General features: G+C 44.7%; 1 protein-coding gene across 7 annotated transcripts in view; it reads right to left on the bottom strand.

Moving 5' to 3' along the window:
• The window catches only part of LOC140393874 (synaptotagmin-B), an 882,906-nt gene that overhangs the window by 318,291 nt on the left and 539,371 nt on the right, over positions 1-25,244 (bottom strand). Inside the window, exons 1-2 of one of the 7 annotated variants that reach the window (XM_072480440.1) lie at positions 9,968-10,303; positions 9,755-9,835 (exon numbers count right to left, since the gene is read on the bottom strand). The exons of 5 other annotated variants lie outside the window; for them this stretch is intronic. The gene's annotated coding sequence lies outside the window, so the exon portion shown is untranslated. Of the gene's footprint in view, positions 1-9,754; positions 9,836-9,967; positions 10,304-25,244 lie in introns of those variants that run through there. One more of the 7 variants, XM_072480438.1, reaches the window with a different exon arrangement.

Here is a 25,244-nt window from a genome sequence, read left to right as displayed (position 1 = left end):
ATTACTGGCTGCTGAGAACGTTCTTTCTACCCATTCCCTCACATCACTGGCATGTAATTCATTGTTCTGCAGCACTGTTGTCTCATCTCGGAATAGGATTTTGGCACACAGCTGCCCCCTAACTCACTCCCAGATCCTCTTCATACAATGATGTATTTTCCCTTGGGCCTACCACTCCATGCAATCCGAATGCCATCCTGCTAGAACAGCAACATCTGCCGCAGGTCAACCAAAAGATTTCTAACTGTCATTTTTGGTGAGTTTGGCGGTGAGATCCACACCGTTATTCAACCACACTGAGGGTGCTACTTCTCGGAACAGTTTCTACAGGAGGGATTTACCGGTCCCGCCTTTATCAATGGGATTTCCCATTGACAGCACCCCTCGTCGTCGGGAAACCCGTGCGCAGGCATGTGACTGGAGGTTCCCGCTGGCATGAACTGGTAAATCCCAGCCTTAGTGTCATTTCAGGCGGGTTTGGCTGGGAGTTTCCCCCAGGCTGTCGGCGGGTTCCCCACCGCTATCCAAACACACTTAGTCATTTTTTGGGGCCTTGGGGATTTTCTCCCGGTCAAGCCAACACTTGGAAATTTTTTCATCACTGGGGAGCTGAACTCGCTGGTGAGACCAACTCCTCAGAGATAGGAGCGCCATTTTGAAAGGGTGCCCCAATTTCTGAGTGAGCTCGAGGGTCTCCTATACCTCCCACCCACGGGCAATGTCACCTCCCACACATGTGGCCATTTCTCTACACCCCTCTCTGTGGCCGCTGAGGGCCCCCATTTTCAGGCTTCCCCACCACCCCTTACGAATCCCCTCCCCCATTCAGAACCCCCACCTTTCATTCCCCCCCCCCCCAACATTTATCAGGCCCCTTCATATGCGCCCTTCATCCCCACCCTTCATACAACCCCCCATCCCCCCTTTCATGGGCATGGCCCTCCTCAGGCCCAGACCCTTGGTAAAGTCACCCTGGCACCTGGGCACCTTGACTCTGCCACCTGGGCATCCTGGCAGTGTTCCCTACAGCTTGGCAGTAGGGAATACCTTCATAGTGCCAGGGTGACAGTGCCAAGGTAGCGGTGCCAAGGTGCCAGGCTAACAGTGCCAAGGTGCCAGAGGGAGAGCCAGGGGCACCCTGTCCTGTCCTCGACCACTCAGGGTCTCCAATGTCCTGGAAAACCCGTTAAATGGCATTAGGCCTGGTCCTCATTGGTGTGGACCAGTACTAAACGGTGCCTGGTCCAGGCCTCGCTGGCAGGCCATTAGTTCCCGGGCAGCGGGAGAATTTAGTGCAGAAATATTTAAATGACCCTACTGGTTCATATATATATGTAAAATGGGATTTCGACAACTTGCTATGTCTCACGAGGTTCAGTCAATTTTGCGCCAGGCCTCTCACGAGTTTCACCGGCCTAGTCACATCACCAAGCTGGACGTGACGAGGAAGGTAAATCACGCCCATTGTGTCCAAGCTGGGAAATCAGTCAGTATAGCATAGGACAGCAGACCACCAAGTACATGTCCAGCTACACTGATCAAGCAAGGCCAATGACTACGCCTCTCACAGGATATAATTTGGACATCTCTGCCAACTTCATTACAAAGGTCTGCTGAGTTGTTCCACTGTCACAGCTGTTCGATCTGTCACAATTAAAGTGATAACAGCCCTGAAACTTAGTTCCAGATACTTTTAGGTTACAAGAGGGAATCTGAATAACATTAACCAGGGAGCTACCAGGGACTGGACCCAACAGATGACAGCACCTCACTGACATGAAGAGGTTTGAATCTACTGAACAGTCTGTTCATGGTTTACTCTAAAATTTTAACATAACAAATCACAAGAAAGGTGTGCAGTGTATTTGAAATAAAGCACTCACTCTATTGTAAGCTAATGGAGTGGAAGGTTGTCCGGGTGAGGCGGGGGTGGTCAGTTAAGAAGTGTGTGGCTACTGTGATGGATGAGGTGAACTGAGACATGCATCTGGATGAGGGTATTTTATGGTTGTGCAGAGTGAGCAATTTAGAGTGGGAGACTTGGTGACTGGCTACACTTGCCTACCCTTGTGGAGTGTTTTTACTTCCTTCTGCACTGTTGCTAAACTAGGGTGTAAAGGAGTTGATATTCAGTGCCAGTGTCAACTCCATACAGCCACCATGACTGCTGTTGGCGTTTGGCATGTGGTAGGAAGACAGATGCATGAGGCTTTCAATTAGTATGTCTTGGAAGAGGACATGGAGATTTTGATCAGTGAAGTTAGCTTTGCTATTTTGGCACAGCTGGCACCTAATTGGATATGGTAGTGCAACACTGGACTGATCATGCAGGTGCCAGGTTGGCACAGCGGTACAGCTCTGCTGCCTCACAGCATCAGGGACCCGGGTTCAATTCCGGCCTTGGCTGACTGCGTGAAGTTTGCACTTTCTCCTTGTGTCTCCATGGGTTTCCTCCGGGTGCTCCGGTTTCCGCCCACAGTTCAAAGATGTGCAGGTTAGGTGAATTGGCCATGCTAAATTGTGCTTCGTGTCAGGTTAAGCATGGTTATGGGAATAGGGTGGGGGAGTGGGCCTAGGTGCGGTCCTCTTTCAGAGGGGCGGTGCAGGCATGATGGGCCGAATGGCTTCCTTCTGCACTGTAGGAATCCTATGGTTCTATGGAGAGATATCTTCAAATTATTGAATGAAAATTGGTAGCCTACCTTGCTATTTGCCAGTATTCTGCTGCTGAGAATCTGTGGAGTACATTTTTTTAAATGATGCCGTTGTTGTGCTGATGTATTGTGTGGTGAGAGGTGGAGGGTGAGGAGTGATTGAATAATTGGTGTTGCCTCCATGTTCAAGTTATACCAGAATTGTGTCAAGAATATTTAATATTATCTACCCAAGCAAATTTGCTGATGAATGTTGTAACTTTCTGGAGAAACAGCAGCACAACTGACATGAAGGAATTTTCCTCCCACTATTTATGAGCGAAATAATTTATATTGATGGCATGGAATTAGCATTATAAGCAGAAAGATAGCTCAATGTTTTGAGCCCACCCTTCACCCACAATGTTAACCCTTCCTTCTCCTGCAGATACTAATCAGTTTGCTGGGCATTTCCAGCATTTTCAGTTTGTGCATTTCAAATTTTCAGCATTATTCAATTTTCATTTTATTTCTCGGGCTTTGGCCAATTTACAACATAAGGATAATACATATATGCATTTTAGTTATGAACAGGAGCCATTTTCATGATAGCTAACGTAAATATAGATGTTACATCTTTCCAAACAAGTGTAACAATCTCCGCAGAGACCGATAACATTTTAAAAGAAAATTATGACAACAATGTCATTGGAAAGAAAACTGAAGGACAAAATTGCACTGTATAAAACATTAACTGTATAAATCAACATAATTCAAACATGAACAGCAAAATGGTACTTCAAATTAAAAGATAAACTTCACTTTAAATAGTTGATACAACACAGATAAATTATACAATACTACAAGCACTCCTCCATTAGCAAATATGGCATTAAACTCAGCAAATGGGTCCTACAGTCCCCTGGATTTCCAAGATGGAGATTTAGTTCCTGTGTGCACACAGGAGGTGTTCCTGAAGTCCCGCCAGCCAGTATTCTCAATACACCTGATTTCCACAGGCCCCCAAAAGGCAGCGTGCGTGCTCATAGAACCTGCTTTTTTAGTCTCCTTCCCCAGCTGTCATGACTTTGCACCTCAGCTGCCTTCCAGCCATTGTTTACAGTCTGGGTCCTATTCTCAGAGGCTTCTCCTAGCTTCTTCACCAAAATCTGTGTCTGTCTTTTTCCTGCAACTGAACCTGCTGCAGCAGGCCCCAACTGTAAATTCGATCCCCCAATTAGGCGACCTATTTACTTTTTGCTTCAGTTCTATAGCAACCTCAGCCAGAGTTTAACCTCTCTGAAATGGTGTCATACCGAAAAAGTCAAATTAACCCCTGTGGTATTATCAGGTATTGCAGTACCCGAGAGGCTGAAGACCATTGGTTAAACCTAGGAGTTTACCATTGGCTGTTTTGTATGTAGATCCGCCCTGACAGGCAGGGTATAAGAACTGGCGCCGCCCCAGCAGCCCTCATTCTGTACCGAAGCTGCTGGGGAACAGTTCTAGTCTATTAAAGCCTTCAGTTATGTTACTACCTCGTTTTAATAGTAATTGATCATGCATCAACCCCTTTCCAGAATTATCTTTGTTTCAATTTGCACTAGGGATGCCTCACAACAAGAAAATACAGGCTTTCTCCAAAGTGCAAAGGTCATCACAGATGTCGGGCAGAAAAGAATGGAAAAGGCTGGCAGTTTGCACCCTGCTCCAGGAGCAAAGCTGACCTATTCCATGCTAGTTCCCCCCCCCCCCCCTCCCCACCACCACTGGGGAGGACGTCCCACTCTCAAGAGCAGCTGTCAATCCTAATGGCTGGCAGTGCCAGGACTGAGGTAGTGGACGCTGACAGGACTGCAGCTAGGAACAAAAAGGCCCAATGGGTCACAGAGACAGGGAAGTCCAAGGCATGCGCCTTATTTATATGTGCCCCCTGTTGAAAACAGGCTCAGTGGGGGCACATAAAAGGCAGTCTGTTGTTTTGCCCAACACATTTCACACACAATTCTCATATTTAGCAATGGTTGTTTAGTACGTTTTCTCAAGCTCAAAGTGTCGGATGCAGCACGTGTTCCTCATGCTGAGGTTAAATGAAAGATTGGGTTGTTCACAAGCATTGATATAGAGGGATTTTCTTCAAAGTGTTATGGCAATTTTTGGATAGATCATAATGGAGATAACTTGAGCCTTGCGTTATGTATCTCTCTTGGTTTTCATTTCTATTGAAGTCAGAATGAGAGATACAAAACGGGTGACTGAATCCTTTTTGCCAATTTAATGTTGCCAGTCAAAAGTCAACGTTACCCCCACTGTTTGGCTCATGTGACATGACGAGGTAACTTACTTTAAAACGAAATCAACGACTAAAAAAGACAATTTGAGTTCTTGATCCACCAGTGGCGTAGTGGTATTGTCACTTGACCAGAAACCCAGGGTAATGATCTGGGGACCAGGTTCGAATCCCACCATGGCAGGTGGCAGAATTTAAACTCAACAAAATATCTGGTCTAACTGTTGATTGTTGGAAAACCCACCTGGTTCACTAATGCCTTTGGTGGCGTGGTGGCACAGTGGTTAGCATTGCTGCCTCACAGCACCAGGGACCCGGGTACAATTCAGGCCTTGGGTCTCTGTCTGTGTGGAACTTGCACTTTCTCCTGTCTCTGCATAGGTTTCCTCCGGGTGCTCGGGTTTCTTTCCACAGTCCAGAAGACATGCAAGTTAGGTGAATTGGCCATGCTAAATAGGCCCTTAGTATCCAGGGATGTGTAGTTTACATTAAGGGGTTATTGGGATAGGATGGAGAAGTGGGCTTGGGTGGAGTGCTCTTTCAAGTTACTAGGGAAATCTTTGTTAGTTTATTTTCCTCTGCTAAGTAACATGTTTGAATTCAGCGGGTTGTCACATCTCTTTCAGAGGGTCAGTTCAGACTCGATGGGCTGAATGGCTTCCTTCTGCACTGTAGGGGTTCTATGATTCTAAAACCTGAGGCTAGTTAGTTGATGAAATAGTTTAACTGACTAAACAGGGCCCCATATTGGAACACACAGGACACGATCGAATGGCCTTGTTGCGCCCGACTCGGTGACATCTCACGAGATCTAACAAGACATCGCTGAGTCAGTGGGTGAAATCCAGATTTACATATTAAAGTGATTAGTTCAGCTCAAATAAATATGTTGCCGCCCCATCTCCCGATACCCGGGAATGAATGGCCACGCCTGCGGGACCTGGCTATGGCGTTGTTTAGCACTGGTCCACACAAACGTCAAACAGGTGGAATGGTTCCGAGGGGGGATGTCTCCCAGGTCATTGGAGACCCCTGGGTAGTTGGACTCTGGGCAGGGTGGTATCCTGGCACTCTCGCTGCCACCTGGGCATCTTGGCACTGTCTGTGTCCTAGGTCAGCTGTACCAAGGTGCCAGGTTGCCCATGCCAGGTAGCAAGCCCGGGGGTGCCCTGCCCTTATGAGGTGGGGTAAAGGGAGGCCCGAGGACCCCCTAACGGCATGGTTGGGGCATGGTGGGGGTCCAGAGGCCGTGGTGGTTAGTCCGAATGGGGTCGAGAGATCGGGGCAGCATAATTCATTCTGCACTCATCAGTGTGAAGTGCCTTGGGACATTTCCTTACATTAAAGGAACTATATAAATAGAAACTGTTATTGCTTATCTACATTGTTAATAAATTGAATCATTGCAGCATTCACAATTTGTGTAGGTTCCAATTTTGTAAAACTTTTTTTTCTTCACCAAAGCAAAAAGTCATGATATTTTATCAATCATTCCAGCAAATTAATTAATCAGGTACGCTCATATCTGTTTCTAGCACCTGGATCTGCACCTTAAGTGCTGTAAGCTACAGGGCTATGGACCAGGTGCAGGAAAGTGGATTAGAAAGGGCACCTGGGTATTCTCGGGCTGACATGGACAAGATGGGACAAATGGCCTGCTTCTGTGATGTAACTTTTCTGTGGTTCTATAAAACCTAAGGTGCTTCCCAGTGATGTTATAAAGTCAAATTTGACACCAAGCCACGAAAGGAGATATTAAGACAGATGATCAAAATGCTTGGTCAAAGAGGTAGACTTTAAGGAGTGTTTAAAGGAGGAAAGAGGGATATAAATGTTGAGGGAAAGGGTTTCAGAACTTAAGCTCTTGCCAGCTGAAGGCTTGGCCACTAATGGTGGAGCAATGAAAACTGGAGTTGCTTAAGAGGCCAAATCTGAGGAGTACAGATATCTTTGGGTGTTGTGAGCAGGGGATCATTACAGAGATGGGGAGGGGCAAGGCCAAGGAGGAGTTTGGAAACAAGAATGAGAATTTTAGAGTCAAGATGTTGCTTGACTGGGAACCAAAGTAGGTCAGTTGTTTTGAAGGGTTTTAGAGCTGGGGAAGGGGTTTGTGCTGGGGGATATTATAGAGATAGGCAGGGACAATGCCAGGGAAAGATTTAAAAACAAGGATGAGGATTTCAAATTCAAGGTATTGCTGAACTTGGAACCAATTTAGGTCAATGAGAACAGGGGTAATGGATTAAGAGGACTTGGTACAAGTTAGGCCAAGAGCAGCCTAGAAAATCAAAGCGATGGAGAAGGGCTTCAGGAGATGAGTTGATGTAGGGCCAGAGTCAGGCGATGTTATGGAGGCGGAGAAAGGTGGGTGGTGCAGAAGAGCTCATTTTGGGGTCAAGTATGACATCAAGAGTGTTAACTCTTTGATTCAGCCTCAGATTGTGCCAGGGAGATGGATGACGTCTGTGGCTAGAATGGAGCTTGTGATCACGACTATAGCTTTGATCTTTGATCTTCACAATATTCAATTGGAAGGGCATTTCTACTCATCCAGTACTGGATGTCAGACAGGCAGGCTGACAATTTAGGTGTAGTGGAGGGATTAGAAGAAGTGCCTGTGGATTATAGCTAGGTATCGTAATTATAAATGTGGAAGCTGACATTTGTTGTGTTATGGATGCCTTGACAGCTCACAACAGTGGCTAAGAGACTGGACCAGACGCCATAACCTTCTTAAGTTGTAATGTGGTGCAGAGAGATCCATTCATTCCAGGAGTGATAATATAAGAAATAGTGCTTGGTTATTCTATAAACTTTATTAAAACAAAAAGAAAAGAAAACAGTATTTATTTTTTTATTTCAGCTCTAACACAAACAGATTGCATGTAGTTGCTTAACCTTAACACACTAGTTCCCATCAAACATCACATTAAATCACCATGCCACTTACACAGACAGGTCAAGGTAATACTTGCATTTACAAAGCAAATTTTCTTCTGTTAAGGACATTTGTTCAGAACCCTTTTCCAAAGTCTGCCTCGGTGGTAACTTTCATGACCTCTCTGGTTGATTTCCACAAGCGTCTGCTCTCTGTAACTGTTCAGAACAGCATTCTATCTCTCTCTAAGCTCCACCTAACTCCTCAAACAAAGGTCTCTCAGGTTTCCAGACTTGACCTATCATCGTAGCTTGGCTAATTTCCCACTCCCGTTTAGATAAATGAACAGAGCTATGCTATTTATACACAACTAACCTCCCATTGATGGACAAATAGGTTATCAGACAGTGTGATGAGCTAATGGCTGGTCAAACAAGCTTGTCCCGAATGAAAATGGCTCTTGAGTGGATCATCCTGGATAAACTGGGATATCATGTGTATTCCCACTAACCAAGGTTATGTCTGAATGGGACAAGATAACTCAGGATGTGGCATATCCCTCTGACTCTGCTGCTCCTAGTTTTTTTCCTCAGTGTGTTTAACCCCTAAATTCCCTGCTACATTTTTGACCCCATTTCTGGACCCAAGTTCCTAATATTTCCCTATCATGACAGTTAGATGATGCCATCATTGAGGGGTCATTCAGATAATGAAAACAGAAGATCTTGTATGTATAGAGGACCTTTGTGTATTCTCAAATGTCTTTGTATCGAATGGATTTCTTTCAAAATGTAATCATGTTGTTGTTTGGACAAAGGCAGACAAAGTTCCACAAAGAAAAGCAAAAAAATGGATAATGGTCCATCTATTTTTGCTGATTCTTGAATGAGAAGTGTTTCCCTGGAGACCAAGAAAACTCACTGGTCACGTTCAAATGGTGCCATGGAACCACTGATAGCCACTTGAAGAGGTAGGCAAGGTCTTGACTTGCTGTCTCCCCCAAAAGACAGCATCACTGACAATGCTTCTCATCTTCGATGCTGCACTGGAGTGCTAGCCTACATCACACACTGTCCTGGAGGTGAGCTTGAACGCAGAATCTTCTTAGTTAGTGAGGGGGAATGCTACCATCGAGTAAAGCTGACACTCACAATGCCATTCATGTGTAAAGAGGTTGTCTGGATCATTTAGAAATATAAGGTGATCAGTTAATTTGCATTGAAGATTTCTTACAAATGTAACTTGAGCTATAAATTATTTTGTCTGTATGTAACATAATTAATATACTTAAATTTGGAATATTTTGTTTGATGATAAAGATTTATGAATTTAGGTAAAGAAATATAATATTTTTAGATTTCACACCTAAAAGCAAATGATGAAAGGAATTTAAAAGCAGTACCCACAGGGTCAATGTTAACATCCATTTTAAGGGAACATTTGGTTAAGCATCAATCCCAACCTCGCACACTGCATGGTCTTTGATCAACAGGAACCCACGGCTCATTTCTGTGAAGGGGCTTGTGGAGGTACTGCTTGATCTTGCCTAATTTTTATATGCTTTATCTCATAGGTAAGGCAAGACGTGGGACCTATGCTGCTGCAGGCATTATACCTTTTAGCACTATGGTACAAGAGTCGTAAGTACAGGTGCATTTCGAGACTACTGCATTACTAATCCTTCGACTTTCTTTTCTCACATTTTCATGAGCCACTTATGTATCCCGCACTGTCCACCCGCGATTACCTGCTACTTCTTGCTCAGAATCTGATAGATTTTTTCACTGCTGTGTCCTTGAGTACAATAAACAAAGCTGGACCAGGAGAATAAATGTAGACTCATTGCTAGCACAGTAAGTCCGACAACGGCTGTATAATATAAACTCACCAGTCTGGTTAAGTCCACACGCACAAACACACACAGAAATGTAACTAATTTTTAAGACTACTTACGGATTGGCCAGAGAATTATTTAATTGCAGTATAGGATGAATCACAAATACCCAATTATCACTGCATTTCTAAATTGCCCAGCTGTTAAAAATGAAAAAAGAATATGTTTTATTCTGACATTGAATGCATACCAGCTGATTTATAAAGTTGGCTGTTAAGTGAAAATAAAAGACCATTTTTTCACAAAGCACGGAAACAGCAAAATCCCCTTACCATTTACCAGATGCGATAGGATTCCTGGTAACCTCCTCCAAAAGTTTGATAATCAACCCTATTTCTTTCTTGTCCGTTGTTTCCTGCAGTTCCCTTTTGCTGTATGCAATCCGGTTGTCTGTCAAGCAGTACCCGCAATAGTACACATGCAGCTCTCTGCCTTCCTGCTTGCGATGCTGCTCACACGGCTCTGCATGCAGAGATGACAGGCGTGGACGCACATTCAAGGGCATTCCCCAGGAATCAATATGCAAATCCTTCCCAAGGGATTGGCTTTGCTACACTCAGACCCTGCCTGCGAACTTCCAGGCGCAAATTAAATATGATATCCAAGGAGAGAAGCACAAGAGCCCAACTCCATCTCTTCTGCAAAATACGAGGAAGTTTTAATAAGCTCTCAAATTAATTGACCAGACGAGTCAGATCAGTCCTGAGCCCAATGCCGTCGAAAAGCATCAAAATATTCATGCGCCTTAAGTAGGTGCTTAATGTCTCTTTTTCAGATTAACCCTTCTTATACCGGCACACTGAGGGCTATTTTCACAGGCAGAAGGAGGTGAGTTTTGAGGCATTGAAGGGAGTTCAATCCCTAAAAGATGATGTTGGGCCCCAGATTCTCGGCCTCTTTTGGGATTCACCCAGAGGAGAACGAAAATGAACGTGGAAACACCATACAGCCACTGGATAAAGCATTTGAATCTTTTCGTAGGTAAAGTTTTCGTACGTAACGTTTAACTCTAAATTCTGGCTTTCCCAGTCAGGGGACCGGTTTTTTCCGAACAGTTAACAACCAGAGTTCTTATTCAGGGGAAACCGACAAGCTGGGAAGCCTTTGATGCGTGAAACTGGCAAGTTCCAGCCGTAATCATAAAAGCAAAATACTGCAGATGTTGGAAACCTGAAACAAAATGAGAAAATACTGGAAAAACTCAGCAGGCAAGTTCAATCTATGGCAATGCGAAGTTAAATATTCACAACCAAAGCAGTGATGCAGTTATAACCAAATAGTATGCTTACTGTCACTCAGTGCTCAGACTCATAAATGAAGAATCTTCATTTGGTGATACATTCAAAATCCAGTTTTCCCTTACAGCATACTAATCTAGAATAATGCAATCTTTGGTATGTTGCCTTTTCCAAGAGAACCGTCTCCACATTTTGTAAAGATTCATTTACTGGGAGTGGGCATCACTGGCTGGGCCAGTGTTTTTTGCCCTCCATTTCAGAAGGCATTTGACAGTCAAGCGCATTGCTATGGATCTGAAGTCACATGTAAGCCAGACTGGATAAAGACGGTAGATTTCTTTCTCTAAAGGACATCAGTGAACCAGATGACTTTTTAAGATACTAGACAATGGCTTCATGGTCATCGTTAGACGTTCAATTCCAGATTTTACCATCTGCCTTGGTGGGATTTGAACCCAGGTCCCCAGATCCCTTTAATATGGCTAACTTTCCCAAACAGTGGGCGGGATTCTCCACTCCCGCGCCGAAGTGGCCGCGCCGTCGTGAACGCCGTCGATGTTCACGACAGCGCGAAACGGCCCCCATCCCGACCGATTCGGGCCCTGACAATGGGCTAGGATCGGGGCCGCGTCATCAACACGCGCCAGGCCTTGTCGCATAGATGACGCGGCCGGCGCCGCATAACTGGCATAATCCGCGCATGCGTGGTTGCCGTCCTCTCTAAGTCCACCCCGCAAGAAAATGGCGGTCGGATCTTGCGGGGCCGCGGAAGGAAGGAGGTCCTCCTTCAGAGAGGACGGCCCGACGATCGGTGGGCACCGATCGCGGGCCACCCCACATTTGAGGTACCCCCCCCGGTGCAGGATCCCCCCTCGCCCCCCCCTGCAGGCCGGCCCCCAGCGTTCGCACGCTGTTCCCGACGGCAGTGACCAGGTGTGGACGGCGCCGGGGGGGGGGAACCCGCTGTTTTGGTCTGGCCGCTCGGCCGATCCAGGCCTGAGAATAGCGGTTGTGCCGGAGAATCGCCATTTTGGGTGTCTCCGGCGATTCTCCGGCCTACTGCCCTCGTCGGACCATCATCTCGGGAAATCTTGGCGGCCCAGGCGATTCTCCCAACCGGCGCGGGAGTGGAGAATCTCGCCCAGTGTTGTGGCTATGATGATATTTGGCATATTCTGTTTACATGCCCAAAATAAAACCATGCCCCACGACAAGCTATTGTAATGGCATTGTACTTTTGGCATTAAATCAGGAATATCTCTGTATATTTCAGGATATTACGAAGTTACAGACTGGAAGAGTAACACCCAACTAAGTAACACTACCAACCTCAGAGTATTATAGTGCAGTTATGCACATTTTTGTTTGTTATGCTTTAATTTTGTTATAAGCATTTGTCACTTTCTTCAAAGGCTTAAAACTGGTGGTATTACTGTAAATGTAAGGTCTCTGATATTTACAGAAATCTTTACTGACACAATAACATAGATATTTCATTAATCAATCAATCACTCAGAAACTCTTTGACCTAGATCAATAACTGTGACCGTCACTGCTGAACAAACTATGTAAGAAAATGATATTGGTAATTAGTAGCACAAGTTATTGTCAGCATTATTCAGATTTATTCAAGGATAATTAATTTGTACAACATTTTAATAGCATGTATATATGTTTTTATCAGTTTATAATGAAACGTCATTGGAAGTAGATGGGAAGCAAACAGATCAGCCATAATCTTACTGAATGGCAGAGCAGGCTCTGAATGGCCCACTTCTATTCCTATTTCCTATGTTTGTATATTCATATAAAAGGCCATGGAACTATTTAAACCACAAAATCCTTCTGTTTACGTCAAACTAAATATTTCAGTAACAGTGCAGCAGTTTCTCCATATACTGTGCTTGGAATCTTTTTCACTGCAACGGACAATATCTTAAAGGACTGCAGTTTCCAATATTAGTTTTGTGCTGAGCTCATATTGGAAACTCATAAATAGCTGATATTTTACATGCTGAGGAATGGGATACACTGGGATGATAGCAAGCCCAGAGGTTTCACAGGCGTACTTTAACTTCCCAATTTTAGCAGAAGAAAGAACTTGCATTTATATAGAAACTTTCACAATCTTGGCACATCCCAATGAAGTACTATTGCGGTGCAAGGAACCTCAGCAGTCAATTTGCACACAGCAAGGCCCTGAACAGGGAAGAATAATGACCAGATGATGGGGGTGAAATTAGTCTTCACCAATCTTGCAAAAAAAAGTTCATAGTGAATCAGCAGCCATATGGCACTGAGCTCCATTTCTTTGTCCACTGACTTCAATCCAATGAAAACGAGGCATGATATAAAATTGACTGTCAATTTGCTGAGAGCTCGTTTCATGAGATGACGAATTTCAACCCCAGTCCATTAAATGCATTTATTTCCTTGTTTATGATGGAGAAGGAAGGGCGATAGGACTTCTATTAATGTGACTTCTCTGGCAGTCTCAGTTACTGAGCTGCATGAAATCCCACCAGGGAACCGAATATTTGCGACAACTCATTGAAGCAAACTTTTTTTGTGTAGAATTAAATATTAAAACATTTTGTACCCATAAAGGAAATAACTTCAAGGTGCCATAATTATAATTGAACACAATGCCCGGAAATAACTAAATTAAATCTATTTTCCAAGATATAAAGGATTTTCATAGTGTGTTAATTGTGATTGTGGAATGATAATCAATTGTTTCTTCATAGAAAAAAAACGCCAAAATTGGTTATTTGATGCATGTTTTAGGCCTCATGGAATGGGGAAGCAAGACCTACACCAGTGTCACTTTAAACCAATATAATTTAATTACTGAAAAGAATAAATAAAAATCCTGCAGGTTGTTGTAGCACAGATTGCTCGGTATTTACAATAAACTAACAGATTATCCTCAGCAATGCTTAAAATAAGGCAGAAGATGTGGAATGCTTTTGATGTTGCTGAAAACCCATGTATCCATGGGAACAAGACAAGACAAAATTTGCAACAAGAAACTTTCCACTGCTTTTCTGCTGCCTTAGGCTATTCTGCACTTTTGGAATGGTCTTCAAAACAGGGGAAACCAGAGTTCCTGCTGGTAACAAGCAGGAGCATCAGTGCTATTCACAAAGTTGGGAGTTATGCAACATTCCTTCAGACTTTGCTTTGCTACACGGAACCAGATTATTGCACTGTGTGGTCCCTTTAAGAGTAATATGTGGCCACTTAAAGGGAACTTAGCTTGTGTGTGGTCTATTTGCACACTGTTTTTTTATTCTTACTTGGGTGTGGGCATCGCTGTATATGCCAGCATTTATTGTCCATCCTTAATTGCCCTTGAGATTGTGGTGATGGGCTGCTTTCTTGAATCACAGCAGTCTATGTGGTGAAGGTACAACCACAGTGCTGTTAGAGAGGAAGTTCCAAGATTTTGACCCAGCGACAGTGATGGAACAGCGGTATATTTCCAAGTCAGGTTGGCGAGTGACTTGGAGGGGATCTTCCAGCTGGTGGTGCTCCCATGTATCTGCTGCCCTGTCCTGCTAGGTGGTAGAAGTTGTGGATATGGAAGGTGCTGTTGATGGAGCTTTGGTGAGTTGCTGCAGTGCACCTTGTATATAGTACCCACTGCTGACACATGGGGTAGGAATGTTCAATGTGGTGGATGGGCTGCCAATCAATGGGCTGCTTTGCCCTGGATGGTGTCGGGTTTTTTGAATGTTGATGTAGCTGCACTCATCGCACTCTTGACTTGTGCTTTGTAGATGGTGGACTGGATTTGGAGAGTCAGGGGGGGAGTTACTGTCCACAGAATTCTCAGCCTTTGATCTGCTCTTGTAGCCACAGTATTTTTATGGCTGATCCAGTTCAGTTTATGTTCAATGGTGACCCCAAGATGTTAAATTGGGGGATATGGCGATGGTAATGTCATTTAATGTCAAGGGGAGATGGTTAGATTCTCTTTTATGCAGATGATCATTGCTTGGTACTTGTGTGGTGCGAATGTTACTTGCCACTTATCAGCCCAAGCCTGAATATTGTCCAGGACTTGTTGCATATGGATACAGACTGCTTCAGTATCTGATCAGTCACGAATGACGTTGAGCATTGTGCAATCATCAGCAAACATCCCATATCTGACCTTATTATGGATGGAAGTACATTGAATAAACAGTTGGGCCCATGACACTACCCTGGAGAACTCCTCAACAATGTCCCAGGCCTGATGATTGACCTCCAAAAACCACAACCATCTTTCTTTGTGCAAAGTATGACTCCAACCTGTGGAGAGTTTTCCCTCGATTCCCATTGACTCAGATGTTGCTAGGGCTCCTCGACGCCACACTCGGGAAAATTCTGCCTTGATGTCAAGGCCATCACCTCACTTCTTGAGTTCAGCTCTTCCATCCACGTTTGAACCACGGCTGTAATTTGGTCAGGAGCTGAGCAGCCCTGGCGGAACCAAACTGAGTGTCACTGAGCAGGTTATAGTTGAGTAAGTGTCACTTAATAGCACTGTCAATGTCACCTTCCATTACTTTGCTGATGATCATGAAGAGGCTGATGGAGCTGGAAATGGCCAGATTGGATTTGTCCTGCATTTAGTAGACAGGACATATCTGGGCAATTTTCCACATTTTCAGGTAGATGCTAGTGTTGTGGCTGTACTGCGACAGCGTGGTTAGGGGCGTAGTTAGCTCTAGAACATAAATCTTCAGAATTATTGCTAGAATGTTGTCAGACCCCAGCCTTTGTAGTATTCAATGCCTTCAGCCATTTCTTGATAACATGTGGTGTGAATTGAATTGGCGGAAGACTGGCATCTGCGGTTCTGGGGACCTCCGGAGGAGACCATGATGGATCATCCACTCAGCACTTCTGGCTGAAGGTGCTGAAACTGCTTCAACCTTATTTCATGCATTGATGTATTGGACTGCATCCCATCATTGAGGATGGGGATATTTGTGAGTCACATCCTCCAGTGAGCTGTTTAATTGTCCACCACCAGTCATGGCTGGATGTTGGAGGACTGCAGAGCTTAGATCTGATCTGTTGGTTGTGGGATTGTAATTTTGCCTTTTGCAGCCACACAGCTTTGAGGCAATATTTGTGCTGCATTATACAATGGAACTCAATGTAAACCACCCTCCTGTAAAGGGAGCATTTAAATGTACACAGGTTTTGTGGGAGATTAGAGAACATAGAACAGTACAGCACAGTACAGGCCCTTCGGCCCACGGTGTTGTGCCGACCATTTATCCTAATCTAAGATCAACCTAACCGACACCCCTTCAATTTACCGCTGTCCATGGGCCTGCCCAAAAGTCATTTAAATGTCCCTAATGACTCTGACTCCACCACCTCCGCTGGCAGTGCATTCCACGTACCCACCACTCTCTGTGTAAAGAACCAACCTCTGACATCTTCCCTATACCTTCCTCCAATTACCTTAAAATTATGTCCCCTTGTGACAGCCATTTCCGCCCTGGGGAAAAGTCTCTGGCTATCCACTCTATCCATGCCTCTCACCCCTTGTACACCTCTATCAAGTCACCTCTCTTCCTTCTTCGCTCCAGTGAGAAAAGCCCTAGCTCCCTCAACCTTTCTTCGTAAGACATGCCCTCCAGTCCAGGCAGCATCCTGGTAAATCTCCTCTGCACCCTCTCCAAAGCATCCACATCCTTCCTATAATGAGACGACCAGAACCGGACACAATATTCCAAGTGTAGTCCAACCAGGGTTTTATAAAGCTGCAGCAAAACCTCGCAGCTCTTGAACTGAATCCCCCTGTTAGTGAAAGCCAACACACCATACGCTTTCTTAACAACCCTATCAACCTGGGTGGCAACTTTGAGGGACCTATGTACGTGGACCCATGATCCCTCTGTTACTCCACACTTCCAAGAATCCTGCTTTTAACCCTGTATTCAGCATTCAAATTCAACCTTCCAAAATGAATCACTTCACATTTATCTAGGTTGATTCCATCTGCCACGTCTCAGCCCAGCTCTGCAGCCTGTCAATGTCCTGTTGTAACCTGCAACAGCCCTCAACACTATCTACAACTCCACCAACCTTTGTATCATCAGCAAACTTACTAACCCACCCTCCCACTTCCTCATCCAAGTCATTTATAAAAAACACAAAGAGCAGAGGTCCCGGAACAGATCCCTGCGGGACACCACTGGTCACCGACCTCCAGGCGGAATACTTTCCATCCACTACCACTCGCTGTCTTCTTTCGGCCAGCCAATTCTGTATCCAGATAGCCAAATTTCCCTGTATCCCATGCCCCCTAACTTTCTGAATGAGCCTACCACAGGGAACCTTATCAAATGCCTTACTCAAATCCATATACACCACATCCATTGCCCGACCTTCATCAATGTGTCCCGTCACATCCTCAAAGAATTCAATGAGGCTTGTGAGGCATGACCTGCCCCTCACAAAACCATGCTGACTATCTTTAACCAAACTATGTTTTTCTAAATAACTATAAATCCTTCTCTGAGGATCCTTTCCAGTATTTTGCTCACCACAGAAGTAAGACTGACTGGTCTGTAGTTCCCAGGGATTATCCCATTTCCCTTTCTTGAACAGGGGAACAACATTTGCCTCCCTCCAATCATCCGGTACTACTCCAGTGGAGAGTGAGGACGGAAAGATCATTGCCAATGGCACAGCAAACTCCTCCCTCGCCTCCCGTAGTAACCTTGGGTATATCCCGTCTGGCCCAGGGGACTGATCTATCCTGATGCTTTTCAACATTTCTAGCACATTCTCCTTCTTAATATCAACCTGTTCGAGCCTATTAATCTGGTTCATGCTGTTCCCACAAGCAACAAGGTCCCTCTCTCTAGTGAATACTGAAGCAAAATATTCATTTAGGGCATCCCCCACCTCCTCAGACTCTAGGCACAAATTCCTTCCACTATCCCTGATCTGCCATACTCTCACTCTGATCATCCTTTTTTTTCTCACATAAGTGTAGAACGCCTTGGGTTTTTCCCTCATCCTTTCCGCTAGGGATTTTTCATGCCCCCTTTCTAGCTCTCCTAAGAACATTTTTGAGTTCCTTTCTGGCTACCTTGTAACCCTCTGGAGCCGTGCCAGATCCTTGCTTCCTCAACCTTAAGTAAGCTTCCTTCTTCCACCTGACTAGAAGCTCCACTTCTCTTGACATCCAAGACTCCTTCACCTTACCATTTCTTCTTTGTCTCAGTGGGACAAAACTATCCAGCACTCGCAGCAAGTGCTCCTTAAACAACCCCCACATTACTGTTGTGCATTTCCCTGAGAACATGTTCCCATTTTATGCTCCTCAGCTCCTGACTAATATCAGTATCATTTTCCCTCCCCCAATTAAATACCTTCCCATGCTGTCTGTTCCTATCCCTCTCCATAACTATGGTAAAGATCAAGGAGTTGTGGTCACTGTCACCGAAATGCTCTCCCTCCGACTCATCTGACAGCTGGCCTGGTTCGTTGCCAAGCACCAAATCCAATATGGCCAAACATTCTTTTGGAGTAGAATGAGCATGGTACACATCTTACACCTCTAGAAAATGGTCCTGACAGCTCCACTTTAAGGGCCCTCTTGCTCAGCTATGTGGGTGATCCAATTTACTTCCTACCTATCAGCAATGGAAACATGCGGGCTGCTCATCAGTTCCGGGTTGAGGCCGAACAATCAGGATTCTTGCATGTGGTACGTTCAGTTCAAGGCGAGCCCATCGCTCCACTCACCACCTGCTGTATGCGAAGAACTTTAGGATACAGGCATACCTTTAATTAAAACTAGCCTAATAGGGACATAAAGAAAACAAAACAAGGACTGGGAGCAATTTCTCGAGGAATTGAAAATGAAATGAAATGAAATAAAAATGAAAATCGCTTATTGTCACAAGTAGGCTTCAAATGAAGTTACTGTGAAAAGCCCCGAGTCACCACATTCCGGCGCCTGTTCGGCGAGGCTGATACGGGAGTTGAGTTGAAAGCTGAGAAGTTAAATTCAGCATATCTTCTCTTATTTTTAAAAATTATTGTCACAAGTATGCTTACATAAACACCGCAATGAAGTTACTGTAGAAATCCCCTAGTCGCCACACTCCACCGCTTATTTGGGTACACGGAGGGAGAAGTCAGACTGTCCGATTCGGCTACCAAGTACGTCTTGAGGAAACCAGAGCACCCGCAGGAGACCCACTCAGACACAGGGAGAACGTGCAGACTCCGCACAAGCAGTGACCCAAGCCGGGAATCGAACCTGGGACCCTGGGGCTGCGAAGCAACAGTGCTAACCATTGTGCTATCTTACACCCTATATGGAGCCTTGGGGAAATTACAGGTAATCTTGGGAAATGGATCACCCAGTTGTTTCACAACCTTTCTTATTTTCATTGAAATCAATGGAATAGAAATTGGGTTGGCTCCATAATGTGTGCACAATCTGTTATGCCAGGCAATGTAACCAAATCTGCCCCAAAATTCAATTGTTGTGAACCCTGACAAAAATGAAGGATTATTACCCTTCTGCAAATCTTGCGGTCAGTCTGAGAGCATTTCTCCGTGCCGGGGAAGTTTGGCTTGAGATGGACGACTGATTGTAAATCCCCGAACTCTTTTCCAAAGTCATAAAAATAAACTTGAAAGAAATAGCTTGCTGTTCCTTTTGTTGTACTTCTCCAAGTTTATATTTACTTGTGCAAGAAAGCATCATGCCTGACACTAAAAAAAACCAAAGTGTTGGTTGGAGAAACAAAAATTGGTTATGTGGGAAAATAGGGGAAAAAAAACCTCTGAAACTCATTCCATCAAAGTAATGTAATCAGAAGCTTTTCTTTTAAAAAAAAAGCTGACAAAACACTCAGATTTATATTGTACAATGATGGTATTGCCAATTATTCTTCCTGCCAATATGTTCCATTACTGTAAGCTGAAAACAGAAAATTACTGGAACTTTATCCCTCGGGGGAAAAAGCTATTTTAATTAAATTAGTTTCTTGAAAATGGCAACGGCACAGACCATAAAATCTGAAGTTAGTTAGAACACTTTATTGTACTTTAATGCAAAATCCCAGTCCTTGTTACGTGTACACCCTATTAAAAAGTGGAAATAATGGGCTTCTGTGTTAAACTATGCTGAGAGGCTCGAACAATAAAATTGGTGATTCTGCTCTTCAGGACACAGATTTGTCCTTCTTGTAATGTCATAAGCCAAAAGGGAAGAAGATCTATTCAGAACCCCTTGTAGTAGTTTCAGCATGAAATTAAAAGTTATAGTCAGTCTCACTGATGAAACGATAGGTGATGTTCAGAATGTTATAGGCAGCAATGTGTTTAGGATGTGATAATGTCACCAGCAATAGGAAATAACATTCGAGAAGCATTCACACAGGATACAAATGCATCAAAATGATTAATTGCTATTTAGTTTGGCTTCTCAATGCAGCTTTCACTAAAACTCCACAAACATAGAATATCCATAAAGTGCAGAAGAAAGCCATTTGGCCTCTCGAGTCTGCACTGACCCTCCAAAAGAGCACTCCAACTCGGCCCACTCCCCCACCCTATCCCCGCACCTCCACCTAACCTTTGGACATGAAGGGATCATTTAGCATGGCCAATCCACCTAACCTGCACATCTTTGGACCTCGAACCATAAAATTGCTACAGCGCAGGAGGAGGCCACTCAGCCCATCGAGCCCGCACCGACCCTGCGAGAGAGCACCCAACCCCGTAATCCCACACAACCCCACCTAACCTTCACATCCCCGGACACCAAGGGACAATTCAGCATGGCCAATCAACCCAACCTGCACACCCCTGGAGCGCGGGAGGAAACCGGAGCACCGAGAGGAAACCCAGGCAGACACGAGGAGGAAGTGCAAACTCCACGCAGACAGGAATTCAACTCGGATCGCTAGCACTGTGAAGCAGCAGTGCTAACCCTATCCTTATTAAAACAGGCAACTTTTACTCTAATCAGTGCAGCTGAAAGTCTTTTTCATTGGGGTAGATTCTCCGCCCTGCCGCGCCACATTTCTGTTTTACCCTGCTGGCGGGATGCTCCATTATACCGGCTAGTCAATGGGGTTTCCCATTGTCGGCAGCTCCACGCCTTCAGGAAACCCCCGTGCTGCTGGCAAAACGGAGCACCCCGCCGGCAGAGAATCCAGCCCATTATCTTTTGCATGCCTAATACAAAAAAAATGCAGTGAGGAAAAGTCGCAACAAATTTGTGCATTTTGCCTGTTGAATGATCAAGCAAAGAACAAGTCATTTGTTTTACTTAATTACCCCATTACATCATTTGCATACAGAAAGAACATGTAATGATCACCCAGGTGCCCTAAATAAGTGAGCACTCATTGTTCGGAGAAGAGTGGCGGACATTAAATAAGCACTCTGATAAAAGGAAGCATTTGACTCTTAGAATTTAGTACCCCTTTCACTCATTACTCATCCTGTTCTCTGGTTAGGTCACAAATCTTACTTTATGTCGCACCGGTTTGGCTCAATAGTCTGATACACCACAGGCTAATGCAATGCAGATTTTTACTTATGATTCACTGTGCAGTAAGATCTTGATCACATTGCAGACACGAGTGAGATGCAGCAAGTGAAAACTGGGCATGACCCAATGAGAAAAAGACAGAACATTGATGGGCATGCCACCGAGACCACTTTCATAAACCTTGTGGATGGCGGCGGCTTGGCAATATTCCTTCCATGGAAAGAATCAAAAAAATTACTTTGTATTATGTCTCCAATCCCTACTTCCTGAAGCTAAGAGGAGTGTTATGCCTTAAAATTGCATAATTGGATGAAGGTCTTTTTAGAGTCACGTCTTTCTTTTCATTGCAGTTACCCAGCCACAACCCGAATCCAGCGACTCCTCCATCTTTCCACAGAGGCTGTTACTGCTTCCCATCACAGCCTATGAAATGGGCTCGGGTGCACTGCAGAGGCGGGAATAAGTGACTACTGTTCAGCTAATTCCACTGTGAAAATGCCAGCACTGGCTTAGACACAGAAGTTACTACCCTGCTTAAAATTAATTGAGCTAAGCAAAAAAAAACACATTCCAACATTTTCAGTGGCAAGCAGTAGAATAAAAATTAAAAAACGTAAAGAATACACACCTTCAGGTTTTTCGTTCTTTCGCTGTAGCTTTTTGCATTGTGCCAGTTTTAAATTACCTGATTTTCCATTGAGCATTTGCTCTTGTAAAGCCGGATTTGATGCGATTTCAATCTTAGTTAATTAGTTGACCAATTTCATAAATCAATTGTGAACAAATTACGAAGACTAATACATTCAATTTATAATTGCTTTTCCCAATTGCTTTAAAGCACAGGAAGGTTATTGTCCACTGGACTCCTTTGTAGCATTACATAAACAGTCCTGAAACATTACTACGGCAGTTTCAGCAATTATGTTGCACTTATACCAAAATACTTGTTCAATTTGTGGACTTGAAACAATTTGATTATTAACACTCAACAGCTTATGGTAAAAAAAAATCAGCTTGTTACAGAATGTCCAACATAAACCCTCCATAATGCTGTCTTAAATTAACTGCAAATCCAAATATTAGCCACTAGAGTGACTTACACATTGTACCCTTGAAAAAACTCTTTCACTCAACTTCCCTCAATCAACATCACTAAAGTAGGTAACCTAATCATTGTCACTTTACTGTTTGTGGAACCATGTTGTGTACCAATTGGCTGCCACATTTCTTACATTACAACAGTAACTTGAGGAGCTTACATATTACAGAGAATGAGGTGCTGAAGGTATTAAAGCACATCAAGATAGATAAATCCCCGGGACCTGATGAAATGTATCCTAGGACGTTGTGGGAGGCTAGGGAAGAAATTGCCGGCCCCGAGCTGAGATATTTGAATCATCGACAGCCACAGGAGAGGTACATGAAGATTGGAGGGTAGCAAATGTTGTGCCCTTGTTTAAGAAGGGCTCTAGGGATAAGCCTGGGAACTACAGACCGGTTAGCCTTACTTCTGTAGTGGGTAAATTGTTAGAAGGTATTCTGAGGGACAGGGTCTACAGGCATATAGACAGGCAAGGGCTAATTGGGGAAAGTCAGCATGGCTTTGTAAGGAGAATGTCATGTCTCACCAATTTGATTGAGTTTTTTGAAGGGGTAGCCAAGAAGGTAGATGAGGGCAGTGCAGTCGACATTGTCTACATGGACTTTAGCAAGGCCTTTGACAAGGTACCGCATGGTAGGTTGTTGCAAAAGGTTAAATCTCACGGAATCCAGGGTGAGGTAGCCAATTGGATACAAAATTGGCTTGACGACCCAAGACAAAGGGTGGTTGCGGAGGGTGGTTTTTCAAACTGGAGGCCTGTGACCAGCGGTGTGCCTCAGGGATCGGTGCTGGGTCCACTGTTATTTGTTATATATACTAATGATTTGGATGAGAATGTAGGAGGCATGGTTGGTAAGTTTGCAGATGACACCAAGATTGGTGGCATAGTGGATAGTGAAGAAGGTTATGTAAGATTGCAACAGGATCTTGACCAATTGGGCCAGTGGGCGATGAATGGCAGATGGAGTTTAATTTGGATAAATGTGAGGTGATGCATTTTGGTAGATCAAATCAGGGCAGGACCGACTCAGTTAATGGTAGGGAGGTGGTGAGAGTTACGGAACAAAGAGATCTAGGGGTATGGGTTCATAGCTCCTTGAAGGTGAAGTCGCAGGTGGACAGGATGGTGAAGAAGGCATTCAGCATGCTAGGTTTTATTGGTCAGAATATTGAATACAGGAGTTGGGACGTCTTGTTGAAGTTGTACAAGACATTAGTAAGACCATACATGGAATACTGCGTTCAGTTCTGTCACCCTATTATAGGAAGATATTGTTAAGCTAGAAAGAGTGCAGAAGAGATTTACGAGGATGCTACCAGGATTTGATGGTCTGAGCGATAAGGAGAGGCTGGATAGGCTGGGACTTTTTTCCCTGGAGTGTAGGAGGCTTAGTCAACATCTTTTCCCGAAGGTAGAGGTAGAGGGCATAGGTTTAAGGAGAGAGGGGACAGATACAAAAGAGACCAGAGGCAAAATTCCTTCACACAGAGGGTGGTGAGCATCTGGAATGAGCTGCCCAAGGCAGTGGTATAGGCGGGTACAGGTTTTGAAACATATTCCAGATTAGGGCTAGGGTTAGGGTTAACCCTAACTATGAATCAACACGCCATCGTTGAAAACCACTTCTCTATCACAGAACCCACAGCCTGCCCTCCCGGCTTCAAATTGCCAGACCAAGATAAACCGATCGTCAACCGTTTCCGCACTGGCCATGGCCTTTATGCATCAAATTGGCACAAGTGGGGCCTTTCAGGCAACCGAGACTGCAAATGCTGTGCACCCCAATCAATGACTCACATCACCGAAGACTGCCCCTTGGCAAAATTCAGTGGAGGGCTCACAGAGCTCTGTTTAGCCATTGCGGAAGTTGCTGCCTGGTTGAGATATTTATTACTGCATACGCTAACATTATTTGACTATTTAACCAGTTTTGATCCTCCAAGGATTTCTGCTGCAATTTATGTGTTTACACATTTTGAAGTTGAACCACACGTGCGGCTAAAATGTCCTCTCTGTGTTTCCACAGGCGAAGCTCTCACACAATTGCTGGGAGAGAGCCCAGACTAGCGGAGGGGTGCCGGACATTCGAATCCTCACCATCTTCGCGCAACGGGCCCTGGAGGTGACTGGGATGGCCGAGGACAGAACGGTCACCAATGCAGAGGTCGCTACAGTGGTCAGGATACACCGGGCCCAACTTGAGGACCTGTCAAACATGAGTTGTTATTGCCATACAGACTGACCCATCCCTCCCACTGCCCAAATGTCCAATCTCCCGCATGTCCTTCAACCGACGGCGCCGACCCATCTGAGGTTGGCCCCTCCCTGTCTCCCATGAGAGCACCTCAGAGGAGATCTTCGAGAATTCCATGATCGACATGTCACAGCTGCCATCTCCACCCTCCACCAGCGCAGAAACACGCTCCTCGGTGGGAAATGTTAGTGGATAGACTTCTGGGCACAATCTAGTGAGCACTACACAGTTGTTGATGTACATCAGGTGGAGGCAGGAACGTCCAGTCCTGGGTCTGCCAAATCTCAGGACCCAACTGGGTCGAAGCCAGACTTTGAGCCTATGGAACAGGTATACCCTGAGCTGATGGAGACACTAGGGTGCAGCCGGGACATTCAGAGGGAGACATTAGCAACACTCCAGCAAGTCCATTACAATTGG

The sequence above is a fragment of the Scyliorhinus torazame genome, chromosome 17, assembly GCF_047496885.1.
Source record: "Scyliorhinus torazame isolate Kashiwa2021f chromosome 17, sScyTor2.1, whole genome shotgun sequence".
Classification (NCBI taxonomy): Eukaryota; Metazoa; Chordata; class Chondrichthyes; order Carcharhiniformes; family Scyliorhinidae; genus Scyliorhinus; species Scyliorhinus torazame.
The sequence above is the reverse complement of the archived record's forward strand: the minus strand, read 5'-3'. Positions and strand labels throughout refer to the sequence as shown.